This window comes from Pholcus phalangioides, unplaced genomic scaffold, assembly GCF_987345545.1.
Source record: "Pholcus phalangioides strain wild (caught in Gottingen) unplaced genomic scaffold, Ppha-v1.0 ptg000001l_1, whole genome shotgun sequence".
Lineage (NCBI taxonomy): Eukaryota > Metazoa > Arthropoda > Arachnida > Araneae > Pholcidae > Pholcus > Pholcus phalangioides.
The window spans coordinates 23,274,466-23,282,554 of NW_028301594.1; the positions used below are offsets into that span (position 1 = coordinate 23,274,466).

At 33.8% G+C, this 8,089-nt stretch overlaps 1 long non-coding RNA gene across 2 annotated transcripts; it reads right to left on the bottom strand.

Annotated features, from left to right (window-relative positions):
• Nucleotides 1–2,989: 2,989 nt before the first annotated feature.
• Nucleotides 2,990–6,736, bottom strand: LOC149090114 (uncharacterized). 2 transcript variants are annotated; one of them, XR_016193166.1, is made up of 3 exons: nt 6,646–6,736; nt 6,227–6,496; nt 2,992–3,153 (listed from the first exon to the last, which is right to left on the bottom strand). It is a non-coding gene; the product is annotated as an uncharacterized LOC149090114 (long non-coding RNA). The 2 variants fall into 2 exon arrangements; XR_016193165.1 differs by lacking the exon at nt 6,227–6,496 and having other exon boundaries at nt 2,990–3,153.
• Nucleotides 6,737–8,089: the final 1,353 nt, after the last annotated feature.

Sequence of the window (8,089 nt, forward strand, 5' to 3'; positions counted from 1 at the left end):
AGAAGAGAGAGAGAGTGACCGTTAAAAGAGGTTTCACACTGTATCAATAACCACATGGTTGCTTGCATTTAGGAGAAGTCTGTGTCATACAAAATCATTCACACGCCTTTGTAACAGATTCGTTGCTTATTTTAAGCTTTTAAAATAGTTGCATTATAAAAATGAATAAACAAAAAATTGTATATGTGTATATGTATTATACAAATCAAATGGAGAGATTATATATGCTCCGGTTGTACTTATACGCCGGTAGATGGAAGCACAGATGAAATCTTATGAAAATTTTTCAGTGTTGTGTCAACAGATAGCAGCACCAGTTCATTATCAGATTTGGCTATTAATATGCACGGCTTTTTCGTATCTGTCTGTATCGTATTTGTATATGTGCCCAGCTCAACTTAGTTTCTTTGATGATCCAGAAGTCCAGACCTGTTTTGAAAAAAAATTATTCAATGAAAGCTATATCAAAGATTGAGACAAACGGTTGCTTACTACAAAATTTCTTCATGCGCAGCTCTATTGACGCGGAGGATGTCAAGCCTATACAGCATTTTTTGCCATGTTATTTATAACGTGGGTGTTGAAAAAAAATGGAAGTAAGGATGTAAGTAAAATGAATAAAAAAAAAAATTGAAACATTTTCTTTCAAATGCTTCAAGCCGTTTGCCTCTATCCTTAACAGATTTTTTTTTTCCAAAATACGTCCAAACTTCTTAGATACCCAGAATTTAATGCAGTCTCAGACGTGAAAGAATGAAAAAATTAATAAATTCAATTAAAAAATATTCCCTTTATTTCTATTTTACTTCTATCCCTACTTCCATTCATTTTAACTTCTATGTGACAAATAACATCGAAAGATTATATGTCGTAATATTTGCGCATCCTCCGCGTCACTAAAGGTGAGGTGAGCATGTAAAAATTTTGTAGAAAGTTAAAAAACGTTGAAACCTTCTTTTTCAGATGCTTTAAGCCATTTGTCCTATCTTAAATAGTTTTTATTTTTATGGGGTTTTTTTTCAAAATCGGTCAGGATTTGTGGACTACGCTGTATAATAGCAGAATTTATGTAAATCGAAGTGTATAGAAATGGGAAATTTTCCTCTCATTATCATTTTTTTTTCTTCCGCGGGTTCACAAATTATTTACCCCATTAATGTTGGTCCGCGAAATTGCTCACTTTATTTCACCGAACCGCAAGTATTAAAAGGTTGAAGAACACTGATGTACATTATAAGCAACAGTAAATGTAATAAATCCGGTTATAACACAAAACTGGTTATAATGCATAATCGAGGAGTTTGATAAATTTCCCTAAATTTATCGTTTTTATGGGCAATTATGCATAATACCCAGTGTCAGCATCGTGTCTTTGGTAAACCTGAAAAATCGTACTATATGATTACTATACATGATAATTCATACATGCATTTATCATTACATCGGCGGGGGGGGGGGGGTACGGTCGTAAAATTTATCATCATTATATCGGGGTCTAACTATATTTATCACACACCAGGCTCGTTTGGAATATGTTTCATATCTACGAAATTCACGAATTACACTAGGTATTATGCATAATCGCAGACAAAGGCGATAAATTTCAAGTATTTATAAATTTTTCAAAGACACTTGGGTATTATGCATAGTCGCCTGTAAAAGTGATAAATTTATCACAATTACCAAAACGATTGGTAAGCATGCATGATATCTGGTCATTATGCATAAAAATTCGATGTTTCACATTGACCCCCGTAACATATATACAATCATTTTTCTCTTTCTTTTCAAGAAAAATATAAGTCGAAACTATTAGCCTCTCCGTAAAAGAAAAGGGAAAAAATTATACATCAGATTCTGTCTCGAAAAATACTTTTCATCTGAATTTTTCTCATACCGTGTCTAATACGTATATTCCAGTTTTTATGAAACTATAAACTGCTCTGGAATACGCTAGACTTACTGGATATCAGTTAACTCCTTTCTGGTTTAAACCGAGTTGAGTTCTGATGCATTTACGCAGAGGGTATCTCGGGTGTATAGAACTTCAAAAGATGGTAGTGATACAGTAGGGTATGTGTTAATTGTGCTATCATGTTTCAAAAAATGACTGATTATGAAAATAAATAACCAAAAGAAACTCGAAAGTTTTTAAATCTTTTAATCTGGAATGAGTTGAATAGATCAAATTATTTCTCTATGATTTGTAAAATTGTATTTGTAAAATTCTGTCACCAAACACACACACACACAACAGTAATCGAATTCAGCTGTGACTCGCGAATACTAAACCACCTCTTCAAGGTATCTGGCTACGTTTCTTAGCAGTTTTTCATAAAATGGTACTGGAGTAAACGTTAATAACATTTTTTGATAGAAAGCGTTCCAAAATAGGGAAAAAATAAAACATTTTGGACTACCTATGTCATTTTCTATGAAAAAAGTCATTTTTTATGTAAAATTTCAAGCAAAGTTCATGTAATATTCAAAACACGATTGCAAAAAATTCTGCGAATGAAATGTTTTTTTTATTTTCACATTACATTTAGCTAGTAATGATGCAGGTTATGAGTCAAAATTTGAAGGATTGTATGGTATGCTCACAAGTTGCACCCGAATCTGTTGATGTACGTGTGAATTTTTTAAAATTTCATTTCACATATGGTGTATAAAAACACCGTAATTAGACAAATATATGTGACAGAAATTAGATTTTGGTCCTTTGACCTAAGTTTTCATTCACAGATTATTTGATGTAAGGACACAACACTAAATTTGGCGAAACTTTGGTTCCAAGCGTCATATGAAGAAAACAAGGCCTATTTTGGAATAAAAAAATGTGACTTTCATAAAAAAATTATGAGAAAAAAGTATTTTCTTCCAAAATGACGTTTTAAACGTAGAAGTATATCTAAATACTGCAAAAAATCTGAAATGCTTTCAAATAAGTGCTGCATGAAGGATAGAATGAATATGTTTATAGCAAAATGATAGATCTTTATTTAGATGTTACAGACTCTGCACGAAATCTTCATTTATAAACCATTTTTGTTCTCCTCTCGAAAGTTCCAAGTTCCGCATTTTTCTGATCTGAAATTGGTGGAACTCTTTCTTCGGATGTTGCTTTAGATGGCCGCCATCGACATTCGGGATCTAGAAAAGATGCGCATGAATGAATTAGACTTTGAAAGTTTGCGCTTTTTGCTGAACAGTCAGTCTCGGTTATTACGAAATTTTGAATTCCGTGGAATTTTTTCGTTACAAACGAGGTTGACGTTCTTTACACCTGTGAAATATGAAAATGTAGTCACAGAAACCATCAAATCATATGCATGAAGTGGAAATTTCATTACGATTAGAGTGGCCATGTTTTATTGAGAAAAACGCGGAATATTGGAATCATAAAAACAGAACGTCACAATTACAACAATAACAATTACCAAAAATGTCAGATAATGTTAAAAAATACTAGAGAAGAGTTGTCAAAAGAAGAAGAAAATTTATCCACTGTATAATCTCAAAATTCATCACGGAAAATACTAGATTTTTTTTCAGAGTTTACCTCTTCTTTGCTCCCGAGACATGAAGGTCAGATGACCAACGAGGTCCTCAACATACATATCTTAACAAATTCACAAGCATTTTCACTAGAACTTATTGATTTCGATCAGTGGTTCTCAACGTGAGAGTTAACGCCCCCTGGGGGGGGGGGACGATGGAATGTTCCGGGGGCGGTAGAAGCTACGGGTGTAACATAGGATCCTATGGGTTAGATTGCGTTAGGGGGCGATGGGAGAAAAAAATTTCTGGAGAAGGGAGTGATATATAGGAGAAAGAATTTCTGAAGAAGGGGACGATGAGATAAAAAAAAGGTTGTGAAACTATGATTTACGTAGATTAAGAAAAAATGAGTCGACTGTCTCAACCCGCATTTTAATTTAATGCATGGGTGAAGGTACAGGGGCATTGCTTCCCTCCCCGATCATCAAAAGTGGAGTCGCCTGATCTAATGTATGTGTGTATATATGAATTATACATCATCATCATCGTGCCACATCGTATATTTACCGATATTTCGTTGCATCCGAGATTATGTTATATATATAAGTAGATATAACTTATTAAAATTCTAATTTATTTGTTAAACTATTGAAAAATTCATTTTTCGGAGAAAAAAAACTGTAGGAAGTGAAAAAAATATACGTATGAAATTAGAAAGTAGTATCTAAAGTCAAGAATAGATGGCTGTAAAAAACGAAACTAATTTCATTTCATACGCAAGTAAAATTGAAACCGAAACTAACATAAAACGGAATAAAATACGTCCCTCACAAAAAAAACTTATTAACCGATATTTTTACTAGCTCAAATTTTTCTATAATTAACCTCAACTTCGATAAAATTCATTAAAAGCGCGCTTAAAACGTTCGTTTTTCCAAAAAACGAGATAAACATATATTTCTATTATATGCATCAGTTCAGAAATTAATCTTTCAAATCAACAGCAGGAAGCGCTATTAGAAACGCTTTTTTTGGTATGCGTGTTAATACTTTTTGTTCGCTTTCCGATTTCTTAACCGAATCGAGCATAAATTTTACATATGATTACTAGTTACTAAATTAAAATGTTTTAAAAGTTCCAAAATCCCCCCCCCCTTCCATCTCCTACAATGGCGAAATTCAAACTGAGGGCAATCGACCTTGCGGAACACGTTAAAAGCTCAAACTCTCCCATTTTCAGCGCAATCGTCCGAACCTCTAGAGAAATCGGTCGCATGAAATTTCTGACAAAAAAAAAAATTGATATTCGCACTTGCGCTGTGAATAAACATACCTGGCCATAAAACCAACCCATCAAATATTCTATAGAAACCTACGTGACAGACAGAATTTCATAAAGATCGAAATTAAAATAAACCCTGTTGAAAAATAGACGTATAGAAGTATTAAAAGCTGTATATTTCATGATTAATGAACTTAAGTTACCGAAAAAGGAGACCTGAGAAGAAATACAAATGTATCGTGAGAAAATAACAATGTGATTTCCTTAATGACACTTCCGCCACAATATGGTGGACCGGCACGAAACTTCGCATCACCCACGTATAAAAAATTATAGGTCATGTGTCCAAACCATAGAGTAAAAATGATAAGTAATATATCTTAAGTGTATGGTTCAAACAAATAGCTCCAGAGCCTAAAAAAAATTTCGAATTCCGTTCAACATAAAAAGAAATACAGAAAATTGGCCACACTATTGCTATTATGGCCATATTATGGCTATTTGCCATATTATCATAGACAGCTTTCTCCAATATCATTTTTGTTATCATGACCTGAAAACTCTATTTATAACTACAGTTGAACTTGGTTAATTCGAATTCATTCGAACTTTTACCAACTCCCCTGGAGTTTTCTATCTAATTATAATGTTAAAATTTCTTGTTTAGTTCGAACTTCTTTCGAATTGTTTGGATAATTCGAAGTTGTATGAGCAAATTTAGTTTGGAAATTCTACAAGGCGCCAGACACTTTGCTTTTCTCGACCAAGTTGTTAAATAACAAATCTTCAAAGATGAATAAAAGTTTGAAAATTCTGTTTGCCTATACTCTTTTTTTCTGTAGATAATTTGATGCCCATATTTTAACATTTTTCAGCTGGAGTGCACCATTAATACCGATGAGACTGTACCATTAATACCGATTACGTTTTTTCAACCTATAGATCAATTTGTAACATTCAAAATTCTGAATCTTTTTGCGTCATTAAGAGTGTGGAAAGTATCGGAAAGTTCAGATTGTGTGTAATACATTAATGAAAGTATGTTTCCTTGATAACGTAAGAATGATAAGCAAGATTTGAGAAACGGTTTCGTAACGGATGACCATAAAGTTTTTCATGGATTACGTAAATCAGGCTTTGAACAGGGTCAAGAAATTCTGCACTGCTGCTGATTCCAGAACAGTGGAATACTGTGTGAGCAGCTACGATCAATTATTATATATACAAATTATAAAAATTTGGGAAACAGTTTCGTAACTGGTCCTAAAATTTTAATAATATATAATTATTATCTTATGTCAATTTTGATGATTACGTTGCAATTTGTAGTCATTTTGCTTATCTTGCATAGATTAGTGACTTTGGACTTCGAATTTACCAAGTTCTCTCTTGACGATATTACTTGAATACTGTATATAAAAACTGCCTAACTATTAAACTTACTTTTCTCCGGCCATCTTTGTATAAAATGGAATCCCATCGTGATCTGTTCTAGTTTTATACCTAGAAGATCTTCTTAAAAGGTGGTATAATAGGCAAGGGCTTGATTGGCAGCCACGGGTAGAATCGGTGATCATAGCGAAGACTTGCACCGATACCTAATCCTCCAAGCTTGGCTCCCCAAATCGGAATGTGCTTGATGGCTATACCGTATCCCGTTCCTACTTGGCTGAGTACACCCGTGGAAAAAGCCACCAGGACCAATAGCAGTACCTACAATATCAGCGAGAATCTCATCTAAAATCAACCAATTAATGATTTTTTCAACTGCCTATACAATTTTACGTTTGAATTTATGATTTTTGTGCAAAAAAGAAACAAAAAAAAACACAACTTGATGAAATGCAATCACGAAATCTTACCACAGTTTTTGATGCCCCCATGTTAAGACCGAGTCTTTGCAAATATTTTGGTATTAGCAAGAGAGAGAAAGCTTTATATACAATACACAACCAGTCGTGCACGTTAAATGATCGAAACGGCAATTTTTTCGAACATGCGAGGCAAGAATCCGACTCCATAATTCCCGTCACATATTTCCGTTGGTCAATTTTCTTTCACCTAAGAACGATATCGATAAAGCTATGTTATAATTGAACAAAAGAAAAATAAAAAGAAATACTCGTGTTTTCCCACATAAGTGGTGCCGAGGATAGAAGAAAACATGTCCAAGTACCGAGAAACAAGCATAATTCGATCGAAGACTTTGAACTGATTCATAGCGAAAATATCATTGACATTGCATACTTTTTCTTTCACGGTCGAATCGGTACGTATTCGGAAGTTTCTCACGGTCTAGTTTGCTCAGGCTCGAACCTCAGCAAAGTCATTGTTATACCCATACCGACCCTCTAAATGAAATGATTAACCTAGATCATTGGTTCTCAACCTTTTTTAGCCCATGGCCCCTTTTGAACCATATTTCCTTCTCATGGCCCCACTCGTCTTACTTGAGGCTACCTATTCTCATGAAGGAGCGAGATCGTTCCAACTTAAGGAATTGAATTTAGTTAAAACTAAATTTATAGTGTTTTATTTAATATTTTATGAATAAGAATAACAAATATTTTATGAATAAGAATAACAAATATTTTATGAATAAGAATAACAAATATTTTATGAATAAGAATAACAAATATTTTATGAATAAGAATAACAAATATTTTATGAATAAGAATAACAAATATTTTATGAATAAGAATAACAAATATTTTATGAATAAGAATAACAAATATTTTATGAATAAGAATAACAAATATTTTATGAATAAGAATAACAAATATTTTATGAATAAGAATAACAAATATTTTATGAATAAGATCGATTTTTGTTACCCTAGACCAAGCGCGGATACAGAAGGTGGGTGATCATCTCACTCTAAGAGCCGAATTGTGTGACAAAAAATAGGTCTGTGTAAAATATTGGGCGATCCAATGAACTTACACAATAAATTGCTCCTCTCGACAATTCACTATGGGTCCACACCTACCCTGGGCGGAATGTGTTCAATGAGCTTCCTTCTTTTGGGGTTTCCACACATAGCCGTCTCACCATCATGGGTCCCAGGACAAAATGATGTTATGGGGCCCCATACTTAGATGGAGGTAACCGCGACGGCTTACATATTTATACTCAACGATCATAATACCAGATGTCATCGTGAAGGCGCCCCCCCCCCCCATGGACATGTGGATTTTTTCCCACACACAACATATTACTTCTTCACATCTCTGTATGTGTCCCACTTCACGATTTGTCGAGGCGCCCCCTCTATCTGATTTTCACCCGTTGCCCCCTTAGAATATC